This window comes from Pongo pygmaeus, chromosome 21 (assembly GCF_028885625.2).
Source record: "Pongo pygmaeus isolate AG05252 chromosome 21, NHGRI_mPonPyg2-v2.0_pri, whole genome shotgun sequence".
NCBI classification, from domain to species: domain Eukaryota; kingdom Metazoa; phylum Chordata; class Mammalia; order Primates; family Hominidae; genus Pongo; species Pongo pygmaeus.
Window position 1 is genome coordinate 15711719 of NC_072394.2, and position 14751 is coordinate 15726469.

Here is a 14751-nt window from a genome sequence, read left to right on the forward strand (position 1 = left end):
GCTAATTGGGAGGGACAGTTCAAATAAGCACAGAGGACCAGTTGTCACAGGAGCGTGACATGGTTTTAAAGAGGCCTTCCTGGCTCCCTGAACTCCTGCCGCAGGCGGGCTGGATGCCTGCGCTTCGCAGCCTCCATAGAGTGGAGGCTTTGTCAGGGCGCCCCATAGAAGTCAGCAGTCCTAAGAAACCTAGGTTTGGCAAATCATCGCAGGGAACCACAGACAGACACGCAGCTGCCTGGGACACTTAGAAAGTCAACAGCTGACGGAAGGGGAGGACTCCGAGCTTGGCTGTAAATGGACTTGAAGACGTGATCGGAATTAATTTACACAACATAGTTAGAGGTTGTTTTCTTTAAAGGGCCTAATTGGTTTTAAAGAACATTCATTTGTATGAGTGTTAAAATATTAATAACCTGACATACATCTCCTAGGGTTCTGCGGCTTTATCTTTTGGTTATTTCCTTTGTAAAAAGACATTAATTTCCTCTCCATTCTATTAAATAGACATGAGTGAATGGGCCATGCCCATCCCACGTTATAGCCAATATTTCCAAATTATTTGGTTACATTTGTGCCAACCAGTTAGTCATTAGCCAATGCTATTAAAAAGCACCTGGGGGCTGGGCATGGTGGCTCATGCCTGTAATCTCAGCACTTTGGGAGCCTGAGGCAGGAAGATCACTTGAAGTCAGGAGTTCGAAACCAGCCTGGGCAACATGACAAGCCCCTCACCTCCAAAAAGAAAAATACAAAATAATTAGTCAAGTGTGGTGGCTCACACCTGCAATCTTAGCACTTTGGGAGGTTGCAGTGGGAAGGTTGCTTGAGCCCAAGATTTTGAGGTTATAGTGAGTGATGATTGTGCCACTGCACTCCAGCTTGGGCAACAGAGTGAGGTCCCACTTCTGAAATAAATAAATACATAAATAAGCCCAAAGTAAAAATAAACAAACAAAAAAACATCTAGATCTTCCTGGTGGCCGCAAGGAATGAATCACAACGGCCCCAATTCATTCATTCTACAAAAGTATTAAATCCTTGCAGTGGGCCAGGAACTACTATAGGTGCTAGGGACACAGCCATGAACTAGATTAAGTCCCTGCTGTCACGAGTTCTCATTCCTATGGAAGGCTGGGGCACTGAGAGTGATCGAGTGATGAACAAGGTCATTTCAGATGAGGACAAAAATGTAGGGGTGCCCTTGTGCCAGTGTTTTACTTGGCTTTTCAGACTCCCGTGTTTACTCCTGTGGAAAACAAGATAAATCAGTCCTGCCAAGAAGCAGGTAGTGGAGCCCATACCTTTGAGGGAATCTTAGATAAGGCCAAGTTTAGCTGCCTGGTTTTAGATACAGGAAATTTCTGATTCAAAATATAATCCCATTCTGGGAAGGTATGTGTAACAGATTCTGGTGATTTAGTGTCAGTTGAGAAAATTCATCATAAGCCAAGTTTTTGGTGCAAAGCCACAGTCCCTTTTCCTTTTTTTTTTTTTTTTTTTTTTTTTTTTTTTTGAGGCAGAGTTTTGCTCTTGTCGCCGAGGCTGGAGTGCAATGGTGTGATCTCAACTCACTGCAACCTCCACCTCCCTGGTTCAAGTGATTATCCTGCCTCAGCCTCCTGAGCAGCTGGGATTACATGCACCCGCCACCACACCTGGCTAATTTTTGTGTTTTTAATAGAGACGGGGTTTCACCATGTTGGCCAGGCTGGTCTCGATCTCCTGACCACAGGTAATCCAACCACCTCAGCCTCCCAAAGTACTGGGATCACAGGCGTGAGCCACTGCACCTGGCCCCTTTTCTTTTTATGACTCAGATTTTTAAGAATGTCATTAAACACACAAAAAGCATTCTATTTAAAAAGCAAGTATAAAACCAAAGATCCAATCTAATCATCCTCATGTACTTCAAGGTTCTGAGGTATATCCTGGGCCAGGAGCTTATAGAAGGTTGAGATGAGGGTGAGAGAGAGGCTTAGGTGGGATGCTGGTTTCATCCTTGCTCTAACTTGGTTCATGGTTCTTATGATTTATACCTGAAAACACATACACACTGTGGCGGCTCATGCCCATAATCCCAGCACTTTGGGGGCCAAGGACAGAAGATCACTTGAAGCCAGGAATTCAAGACCAACATAGCGAGAACCCGTCTCTACTAAAAATTTCAAAATGAGCTGCATGTGGTGGCACACACCTGTAGTCCCAGGTACTTAGGAGGCTGAGGCAAGAGGATCACTCGAGCCCGGAGTCTGAGGTTGTAGTGAGCCATGATCATGCCACTGCACTCCAGCCTGGGCAACAGAGTGAGACCCTGTCTCTAAAAAAAAAAAAAAAAGAAAACAAAAGAAAAAAATATATACACACAAACACATCAGCAGCAGCAGCATCACATATATACAAAACCAAATAGAAAATTATAGGTGGTAGCACCTTCAGAGAAAAAAAAAGTCATTTTTTCTCCTCCTGAATATTGAAAATTACATTATCTATTTATGACACAGGCAGATGGTATGAATCTGGGCTTTCACTTTGAAAGTATTTTCAAGAAAGCAACAGACTTTCCCCAGTGAAGAGAGCAGCCCTAAAAAAGAAATACCCATTTATGAAATTCATATAAAGCTGTTCCTGCAAATTTTCGCATTAGTTTTGAGATTTAAACTGGAATGATCCACCGTCAAATCAGACTGGTGGGTAAGCAGTCAGATGCTTTTCTAGAGAATGTAAGCCTTGGTACTTAACAAGAAATTAGTGGGGTTTCTCAGCATGGAAAATAGGAAACTATTTGCTGAGTGATACATTCCATTTTAGATTTCCTGTGATATGTTAAGAATGAATTTGTTGTTCATTGATACCTTCCAAGAGACCCCAACATAGGGCAAACAATGCCCCCTTCACTTCTGCATGAATGCACTCAGTTCTTTTCTTCACATCTGGAAGTCATTTATTTTGCCCTGAGACATCTGCAGAGGCTGTTGACATGTGATGGAGGCAGGGGAGCTGGCAAGCATGGCAAGGCGATGGACGCCATCACTCTTGGTGAGGCCTGGCTTTGTTGGAGGCAAGAAGAGGACCCGCTTCCCAACTGGGAGATGACTACAGGTTGACCAATTAAGAAACCAGTTGAATAAGCTTTAAAAAAAAAACACTTCTGAAAAAAAGGAATTTATGTTGCTAAAATGAATCCTTCATTTGGAGACCTAAAAGGAAAATGTCTGGCTCAGTTCTCTGTGGGATTTCACTCTTAATGAGCATAAGCAGAAAATATCTTTTTGCAGGCAGAGAGGTATGTGTGTGTATAAATTGATGTGTAATGTTGAAATCTTGTTTTGAAATAACTCCATGTGATTGCTGCTTTGACTCCTTTGTGTTCTCATTGGTCAGAAGGTGTCCTTGGGAATCTGCCATCAGCAAACATCTGGGAGCACATATCAGAAGTGCAGAGCTGGATGCTTTGGACAGGTAAAGTGCATCTGTTTATGAAGCCATGTAGAATTTCTTCCTCTGCTTTCACTAAGAGTAGAGTATATGAAAATAGTCCACATCTCTATGTCGCAGCTAAACTGCTGGGCTGTGCCATGTTGAGAGTGAGCACTGGTGCTCTGAATATAGAATGAGAGATGTATAAAGCCCCATTGACCCATCACCAGCATCTCACTTCCTCGCCTGAGATGCCAGCCTTACAGCTTTAGTTTTATTCTGTTATTATAGATTTAGGGGGCACATGTGCAGGTGTGTTACATGGGTATATTGTATAATGCTAGGGTTTGGGCATCTGGTATCAAGAACTCAATCCCATTTACAATAGCCACACACACACAAAGAATACCTACGAATACTTCTAACCAAGGAGGTGAAAGACCTCTATAAGGAGAACTACAGAGAACACTAATGAAAGAAATTGTAAATAACACAAACAAGTGGAAGAAAACATCCCATACTCATAGATAAGAAGAATAAATATCATGAAAATGACTACACTACCCAAAGCAGTCTACAGATGCAATGCAATTTCTGTCAAATTACAAATGTCATTTTTCACAGAATTAGAAAAAATGATTTTAAATTCATATTGAACAAAAAAGAACCCAAATAACCAAAACAATTTTCAGCAAAAAAGAATGAAAACAAAGGCATCACATTTCCTAACTTCAAACTCTACTATAAAGCTATAGTAATCGAAGCAGCATGGTATGGTCTTTGTACAAAAAATAGACACATAGACCAATGGAACAGAATAGAGAACACGGTAATAAAACCACAAACCTACAACCAACTGATCTTTGACAAAGTTGACAAGAATAGACAATGGGGAAAGGACACCCCATTTAATAAATGGTGCTGAGAAAACTGGCTAACCATATGCAGAAGACTGAAACTGGACCCTTCTCACCATATATAAAAATTAACTCAAGATGGATTAAAGACTTAACTGTAAGACCTGAAACTATAAAAATCCTAGAGGAAAATCTGGGAAAACTCTTCTGGTCATTGGCCTAGGCAAAGTCTTAGACCTTTATGGGAGCAGCTAGCATTGTCCTTTCCTAGCAGCCTCATTGAATATGCAAATCTCCCTGCAAGGGGCAATTCTTGGAGTTACTACCACCACAACTTGATAGGAAGGACAAAATAGAGAGCATAAGGATGATATTTGGGGCTAGAGGTTGGGAAGAGAACTCCAAAGACTGGTGTGGCTTATTATATAATTTTAACAAGGGCCTGCTCTGCTGAGGACCCAAGGAAGGGATTTAAATGACTGAGGAGGAGGAACAGGGACATTACGTAAGATTGTTCCCCAATCAAGCTGAATCCTTCCAGGCTTTAACAGAGCACACTCAAGGGAAAAGGGCAAGGGGGAACAGCCTGTTGGAATATGCAATGAGAATGCAATGGCAGTAGTGGGGTAGAGAGATGATTATGATGGACAGTGTCAAAAGGAAGCCGCAGAGGAGAATGTCCCACACTGGAGTCAAAGGGAGAGAGTGAGTTTTGTCCACATGGAGAGGATGCCATTGGCCTGAAGCTAATGTGATGAGGTAGTAGTTCATAGTATTAATAATGGAAATCTTTTACTTGAAACCCAGGAGCTTCTTCCAGCCCCTACAGAGAAATCATGTACTTCTGAATCAGAAGCCAGATCTACAGATATTGCCTACTGCGAAAAAGGGGGGAAGGGAGAGAGGCAAGCTGAAGATCATGGCATGTAAAGAAAGATTCAGAGGCATAATTTGCAGAGTTTTCCTGCTCCAAGACAGGAGATAAAAGTTGCTGTGATCTGGTCGGGCCTGGTGGCTCATGCCTGTAACCCCAGCACTTTGGAAGGCCAAAATGGAAGGATCTCTTGAGGGAGTTCGAGACCAGCCTGGCCAACATAGCGAGACCCCATCTCTATTTAAAAACACAAAAGTTGCCATGATCTGAGCACACAAAGGAGGGAAAGATATCACAGGCCCAAGAGAGGGTGAGGCTGAGAAACCAAGAGAGAACACCAGAGCAGGCTTGCCTTTCATAAGCCGTAGTGTGGAGGTGTGACGAATTTGCTCAGGTGTTTATTCAACAGGTATTTATTGAGTGCCTGGGCTATGCCTGCTACTATTCTGTGCACCTGGGATATATCCATGGACCAAACAGAAAAAGATCCCTGCCTCCATGGAGCTTATATCCCAGCAGAAAAGACAGACAGTACACAATAAGCAGAAATCAACAAAATACATAGCCTCTTAGGGGATGATCTATGCCAGGAATAAAAGAAAAGTAGAGGGGTAGGAGGATCAGAGTGGCTTGGGGGAGTTATTTAGCAGTGGGCTTCACCAAGCCAGATTGCAGCCAAGCTATGAAGGAGGTGAGGGAGAGAGCACACAGGCAGTGTAGCCTTATGGCCCATCACAGCTGTCCAGTAGTGCCCTTGCTCCCAGTAGACAGCCCATCCATGGCTGACTTTGGAATGAAACTTGTCTCCATCCACAAGATTCTTTTCAGTCCCCCAAGACTCATTCTGTGAAAGCCGCCACCTTCTGACAACCCAGCACATGCCCAGAGTGAAGGAACAGGATGGAGATTCTTTGAGATGGTGACATGGAGTTAGAAAGCCTTGATGATGATCAAAGCAAAATGGGGCAGAAACAGGTTGCAAACTTGCCCGCTGAGCTAGAACAGAGGTAAGACCCGCAATCAACACTAATCCCTTCTATTTCAGAATCTCACCCAAAACACAATCCCAAATGAATTTTTAGATACTTGGCTGTTTTATTTATTTATTTATTTATTTATTTTCTTCCTGATCGGGTTTCTACTAGACAACTAACTGTCCATAAGAATCAACCTACATCTATGATACCTTCTTATTTTTATTTTATCAGGCTTATTTCATTTTGACTATTGGGTCATTACACCTTTTAATAATTATACTACATATTAATATTTTTTCTCAGCAAAAGTTGTATCAATAGTGCTATTTGTGAAGTCACAAGTTCACTAGAAATAAAGTAGTTAAATAAAACTAAAAATGGTTAAGAATGATGAGGTTTTTATATCCCCAATTTCTGAGGTTGCCTTGATTTTAAAACGCTGTTTCTGACAACATTACCACATACTAGAAATTGAAACTTCATCTCCCAGCCTGTCATTCACACTCAGAAGCGGCCTGATAATCAGTTACTGACCAGGTGTGACCAGATGTCCTAATTTTTAGCCTTGTACATGTGATCATGGGAGAAGTGGTGTGTGTGTGTGTGTGTGTGTATGTGTGTGTGTGTGATGTCCATTTATAGTTTGTCCTCTTTATGAGTCCTCAAGAATACTTGAGCCTCTCTACTTCTTTATTTGGAAACAATCCCAAAGGTTAAAGCCTCCAGGAGTTGAGATTTGGTTCCTGAAGTCATGAAGCCCAAGGTCCCACAAGCCCCTGTCCTTTGTTAGTGGAATCCTTCCTTTGGTTTAAATAGGAAACTTTCCTTGGCAACTCTGATGATGACACCTTTTGTATCTATCCAAAAGGCCAGTTTACTGGTCAAGAGTGTGGGCTGGGATACTCAAGAGTTCAGAGTTCCATTTCTATGCGGACTCTCATCCCATTTTTTACTTCTCCCATGTTTATAGTCATTGCGCTTGTGGGGTACTTAGAATAACATGGAGAACACAGAGGCTGATCTGGGTGTAATGGTGCCATAATGCCTTCTAGCATGAGGCAGTGTGGACAGTTTGAGCCTGGTTGAAAGGAATTCATTTTGTCAAGGTTTATATAAGTCCAAGCCCTCCTCCCATTGCAAGTGCGCCTGTCCCCACTCAGCTGAAACCATCATGATGACAACCTGCCCCCATGGCAAGCAATGGGAATGAAGATAGAAGAATGGGGGGATGCCTGCATCCCATCTTGGCCTCCCATCTTTCAGGATCTCAGTGTCACATTCTGTCCAGACCACCCACAAGCCCTTACAGGGTTCCAAGCGAACGCTCACTTCCCTCCACATCTTGGCACCTTTCCTCACATCTGGCACCAATAGGTCTTATTGTACCATAAACTCTGCTTGTCTGTAGCGGGAAAGGAAGACAAGATGGCTTGAGGTGATAGGAAATAATTAACCCAAGTAAATTTGGCTGCAGACGTCACCACTTATGCAAGGAGTGCCTGACAGCTCCCCCGACTCTGGTTGAAGGATCCCACCGCTGTTCTTCTAGATGGGAGTGCAGTGCTCCCCTGCATCTCATCTCCCCAACTCCTCACAACCTCCATTTCCTCAGGCATAAATTTTGGGAAGTGTTGTCTACATTACAGAATGATTGTCAGGATTAAATGAGGACATACGTGTGAAACCCTCACACATTGTCCAGCATGTAGTCACATGTAACAAATGGTGGTGGGGATGATAGTGTATGAGTGGAAGCCAATTTTGATTATTTTTCAGTGTTGCTTAATTCATTCCAATGAAGCATTTACTGCGCACCTCCCTGCAATGTCTGCGGGTGCCCGTGGTGAAGGCTGCACCAGTGAGGACAACTCTGGATGGAGCCAGAGAGCAGGAGCCCCATGGTGAACTCTCCACCTCCTCACACTGGGCCATTACTCCCCCAGAGCCTTCATTTCCCGTCTCCCCAACCCCCTCATAAGCCCTACATGAAGAGACAAGAAAGGGAACTGAAGGCTGTTTCCTGCTTAAAACCATGAAAAGGCCAGGCGCGGTGGCTCACACCTGTAATCCCAGCACTTTGGGAGGCCAAGGTGGGCAGATCACTTGTAGTCAGAAGTTCGAGACCAGCCTGGCCAATATGGTGAAACCCCATCTCTACTAAAAATATACAAATTAGCCAGTTGTAGTGGTGGGCACCTGTAGCCCCAGCTACATGGGAGGCTGAGGCAGGAGAATCGCTTGAACACAGGAAGAGAAGCGGAGGTTGCAGTGAGCCAAGATCATGCTGTTGCACTCCAGCCTGGGTGTCACAGCGAGACTCTGTCTCAGAAACAAAAACATAAAACAGACCATGAAATACAATCTACCTTCATTAATGGAATAAACAAGACAACATAGGATAATGTGCTGTGATGTCTCCGGGGCACCAAGCATGGTGCCCTCATCCCGTCTAAGCATATGACCATGGGGGAAAGTATCAGACATCTCTTATCCCTGGAAATAGCCTTTTCCCGGCCTTCAAATTCAATTTTAACAAATATTTATTAAGTGCCCACTATGTGCGAGGCATTGTCAGACCAGAACTATCCAACAGAAGTTTCTGTGATGGGAGTGTTCTGTATCTGCACTGTCTAATAGCCATGTGGTTGCTGAGCAATTGAAATGTGGTTAGTGTGATGGAAGAAGTGAATTTTTAATTTTGCTTAATGTTAATTAATTTTAAATTAAATTTAAATAGTCACACGTGACTAGTGACGACCATATCACACAGTGCGGGACTAGACACCGAAGATTCACAGGACAGCTAAAAATCCTCGCTTTCTTGAGGTTTATATTGCATTAAAAGAAAGTGGGGACAGACAATAAGATAAAAAAGTGAAATACATCACGAGTCAGACAGTGAAAGTGCTATAGAAAAAAAGCAATAAAGTGAGAATCAAGTTAGGAAAGGTCAGAATTCTGAAAGCGGTGGCAGACTGAACAATTTTCATGCCCAGTGAACAAACTGTAAAGGTGAACCTCTCACACTTTATTTTAGGTACTGCCGAAAGCAAACTGGAGAGTCTAGTGCACATAGTTTTTGAATACACCCATAAGTCAGGTGTCTGATTTGAACAGTTGCTTTTATCCTTCTCAACTCTGTACTCAAAATGCACCACTTCTCACTTGGTACAATAATCAGGAATAATGTGTATCTTAATGGAGCTTCTCCATTAAAAGGTTTTGGAAATAATATATAAAATTAATGGTTTACAAGAATAGTTTTAGACACTTGAAAACATAGCTAACCTAAAGACCTTCAATGCACCATGAATACATTCATTCCCCGAATAAAAATGAATCCTAAAATTGGTTTTGATTTTTATTTAAAATTCAAATGTCTGATGTCCTTAAATTGAACAAATGATATTTAAAAATATCTATATCAGCCTCCAACATCTGCAGATTGCGATTTGCATTTTGAAATTGGCTGCTTGAAATGATCGGGGATGAGCGCTGTCATTCTTCTTTTCTTCCCTCTGGTTATTTAATGAAATGCGAGAGGTCAACCCTTTGTCCTTAAATTAGTTCCCATAAAAATCTTTTTGTACTTTGCAGCTTGTTATGATGTCTTGAGGCTGAAGGAAACGTTGCCATTAATTACGTCTTTGTTGAATATGGATATCTATTCAGAGTTAGTTGAACAGTTTCAAACAAAATTAGCACCGAGCCACACTCGGGCCAGCTTTGGGTTGGTTATCAAGAATATTTTTTTCTTTTTTTCTCTCTTTCTTTTTTTCCTTTAAATTTTTTTAAATAGCTGAGAGAATGCTCTTCGGCAAGTGTGTATTATCTAATATATTCAGCTTTCAGTTGCTACTTTTTTCCAGATGAAGATGAGCTTAATTGAGGTTGTCCTTTTAAGTTTGTAGGGCCCTTCAGCATCTCACACAAAAGCATCTAGAGGCTTTTCATTTGTCTTGAGTATGTTTCAGATGTACAAATATTATTTACTTTAAACTTCAAATCAAAAGGTGCACTGTAACTGTTTTAAATAAAACATTAGTCAAGACTGAAATATATATAAATTCAAAGCAATACTTTTTTTTCCCATTTACGTGAAGGGAGCTCAGTTAACAAATTTTAGGATACATGTCGGAGGAACTGTTTAGCAACACCCTTCAAGCAAGCAAGCACTTAATAAAGGAATTCATTCCCAGTCCTCCAAAGATAAATATTACAAACCCACTCTACAGCTAAGCTGTGAAGTTAGTTTTCTGTTGCAGACTCTCTTAAATGTTTGCTTGAATAAGATGGGGGTAAAATTGATTTTGAAGAAGTGAAGCTCATCAGTGAAATGTACCCAGGGTGCTCATCTGGGGGGGCATTTTGAGGAAATAAAGAAAAACACTCAGCTACAGGCTCAGCTCTATACAAACCTGTTCGTACTATGAGGGTCGTGAAGGCTGATGAATGGGACTTCAGCCCTGGGAGAAAACCCTTTTCTGTGAGCATTTAAATCAATATATGGGAAATTATAGTACATCCTAGAGAACACGGCAGAAATTGTGAAAAACAGAATAAGATCTCTTTTTGTTTTAATAATAATAATAATAATAAGCCCCAAGGACCATACTAACAAAGTAGATTGATTCGTTTAGGAATAAAATTCTCAAACAACCCTGTGAAAGATAAGTATTCCCTATTGTAGCAAAAACAATGGGTATGATCTTTTTTTCCCAATGAAGATCCTGTTTAATGTCTTAAAAATATTTTGTAGTGATTTTTATTTTCATTCCTTCTTCCTGCAGCTCCTTTCCTGAATATGGAAACAGAGTGTCCCTTGTTGTGAAGCATTCCTGGGAAAGAGGCGCTAACCTTGTATCGCTTTTGAGTGTAATATACATTTTTCATTTTAAATGGGAGCTCATAATGACATTGTGTGGAAGGGATTCCAGGCCTCTGTGATTATCACCATGTCTCCTTGAGCTGCGCCTCTGGAAAAAAATGTGAAGGAGGTAGCCCTCTGGAATGAATAAATCCTGCCGCCTGCCTGTAATTATTTATTAAAATAGATTAAAGAAATAGGCTAAAAAGGAACCCGCCGCCCATGTTAGAGATAGCATAATAAGAGTACATAGAAAGGGAAAATTAACACCAGGGAGGAAGGAATGTTAGATATGTGCTTTCAAGAATACGGCCATGTCTGCATTGTTGGCTTACACACAGACACACGCTCGGGTTTTTCATTTGGCAGGGTGGGCTGTGTGATGAAAACGTGGGTTACTAATACTGATGTGTATGTCTCTAATTAACATTAGAATTGAGTGGTAAACATAACCAGGAGAGCATTCAAGAGCGAAATGGGCTAAAAGAGAAGCCAATGTGTAGAGAGGAGGGGGAAGAGACGGGTTGGAGAGAAGAAATCGGTCAGCCCTTGTTCAGATGGGTTTAATTTTGTCACTTGAGTCAAAACTGGAAACCTGTTTTCTAGTACAATTGCTTCTGTGTTTAGTGGGTGCTGTCCTTGCAGGCTCCTTTCATTGCAGGAGAATTTTATAAGCAGCATACCATCATCAAACCATCCTGGGGGTCAACTTTCCACTTGTGCCTTTAGCTCTTACGCAAGCACTTTTATAGTGTCTGCTAATATACAGGATTTATCTTCGGTTCTGAGAAGAGCTTTTAAACTTAATCCCTCGTTGGAGTACTAATTTGTTTCTTCATCCTTAAACCAGTACTTTCGGTTAACTTTCACCAGAAACGGTAGATTTCTTTAGTATGGCCACTCAAGAAACGTAGGTTTCCGTTAATTTTTTGTTTTGTTTTGTGGCTGTTTTTGTTTGTGACTGCTGGGAGAACAACAGGGTGGGGGAGATTTTGATGATGGTTGCTGATATTATTCATGTATTTCTGTTTCTTAAAGTTCAAAGTACATAACTGGAAATACTTGTGGACGGTTGCCTTAAAAATATTTCTAATCATATTTGCCTAAAGAAAATAAAAACTACTACCTATTTTTAAAAAAAGGAATGCCAGAACTTATTTTTGCTTTTTTATTCTGGCTTTTCCCTTGATATTTGAGTGGAATAATATGCTATGATGTTTATGTATGAAAAACAGAATATACTTGCATATGTTATGAGGAAGAAAGCTGCTTCTAGGAAAATGAACTTTTTTTTTCTTTTTTTATATTTAGGAAATGATTTATCAAAGTAACAAAATAACTCATTGGGAAAGCCGTGTTATTTATAAAAACAATCAGCATTTGACTTCCTTTCATTTTTATAAGGCTAACGTAACAAGGACTTTGCAGAGGCAAAAATGAACTCGAATCCTTTTAACCATATGAACACTTATGAATTTTATTGCAGCTCCTATGTAACCACTTTATTTAACCAACTAAATAAAGTGTGTACTTTTTAAAAATATTTAATGCTCAGCACCAAAAACTGTATCCAAAGAAAATGTACATTTCCTGCGTAATATCTGCCTTGCCTCGTTAATTCGTTAGAAAAAAAATATACAAACATTTCCAGAGAAATGCTTTGGGTTTTTTCTAAAGTCATAGATGTTTGTGTAGAAAGGAATGGAACCATCTTCACACGTGAATAGAATGCGGAGATCTTCAGTGCTGGAGTTCAGAAAATGAAGAGAACTTACAAAAATGTACAGCTGGGAATGCCTTTCCAGTGGATCTTCCCCATCACGAAGTTATTACTGTGTGAACAACGTTCATTAGCTTTATCAATATTGTACTTCTGTTTATCTGCCATTACCATCTTAACAAAGTAAATCACTCCTGTTCTTCCCAGATCGCATCTCTTCCCCCACCCTCTGAAAACCAACATTTGTTACCCATAAACAGGGGGGACACTCAGTGATAAGTATAATAGCTTAAATTGAATTTTCCTTCAAATGATTTAGTGAATACTAGAACACATTTTTACTTTGTTGTTTAGACTCAAGAAGGCATAAAATCTCCGCCATCTATTTATCATGTAGTTATTTTAATGTAAACATGTGTCCGTTTAGATGAAGTGTTTTCATTATTAAGCTAATTCCAACGTGTCTCAGATAGACCATGAGAAGGGAGCCGAGCTCTGCCTGATGGGGAACCGAAACCTGCCTCCGCTCAGCCTGCTGTCAGATATGTCTTCATTAGTTTTTTGTCATTCACCGGTGGCAAATGCTGTATAAATGGAATGACGATCAGGCCCGCCTTGATAACTTGTCTTATCTCATTAGTTTTCACATCAAAGTTAATCAGCAATGTGAATTGTAATTGCTAGAGGAGACAATGCGTACATCGCTGGTTGCTTTTTTCCCCCTCCCCTGTATGGCATCTTGAAACATCAGCAGGCTGGCTGGAGCAGATAGGCTCGGAAGGAAAATGATGTGGAAGGCATAATAAGCGAGCTGCTCAGAATTAATGAGCTAACCCAATAAGAAAAGAATGGCCAATCAATGTGAGTTGGGCAAATATAATTTAGAAATAATTGCTTGATTGGTTGCCTATAGTAGACTGATTTGACCACACACAAGGATTAAGAATTAAGATGTCAAGGCAAAAAATAATTTGGCAACTGAGGGCATGTAATTTTTTGTGTCCTTCCCTTTATGATTGAAAGAGATGGGTGTTTGATATGCTATTCGCCAGAATGAAAACATTAGACACCCTCTCGTTCTCTTTCTGCTCCTCTCACAATGCAGGCCCATTCAGAACACAATTGTGATACTCCTGGACAGGACATGAAAAAGGTATGGATTGAGAGAGAGAGAGCGCGCGTGTGTGTATGTGTGTATGTTCCCATTTATCGCAGTTATGCCCAAAGGATGAATGGGTTGGTACATAAGGTGTTTGCAAGTTTGCATCTGCGCTGAGCTGCAACATCACTGGGAGGCATGGCAAAGTGAGAGATGTGGATATTTGCAAAATATGTCAATTGTCTGTCCTCGGCCGAAGAGTTCTGCTCACATCCTACATGTTCCTAATGCAATCTTCCCCACAGCTATTCACCAATTAGTAGAGGGCCCTTGCTATATTCTTCTGTCTAAACTATTGGGAAGGTTCAGCCAGAAGGTAAATTTGCTTTGATCTGCATTACACCTAATTGAGTCACCAGCAATGTCTCTATCCCAACATCAATGTGAAAATGTTAGATTATTTCACTGGGGATTAAACCTAATTTTCGCGTGTTCTGCATTAACCTATTAGGCTGGCTAATCTGCATTGCTAATGTGACTGAGGCAGCTGTCACAGCTAAAGAAAAACATGATCATGCAATCCTTGAATGAATGATTCCCGGTCTGATTAGTCTTAGTGAAGTTAGCTGAGCCCTGGTGATAAGGAAGGAAAATTCCCAGGTTGCCAATAGCTTTGAAAATTATCAGACTGTAGGCAAAAATATACCTCATGATTCACAGGCTTCGGTCCAAATACTGAGTTAAGTGACATTATTTAAGACTGACTAAGGCTAACTCGAATTGTCACTCGCATAAATGTTTGTGTTTATTTTAAGGGACTAATGTAATGGATGCAGATTTAAATGCTAATAGACACCAGCCAGACACAAAAAACCCCAGGCGTTGTTACCCTGTTGGTCTTTTATTAACATAGATTAAATTGTAATATTTTCTAGAT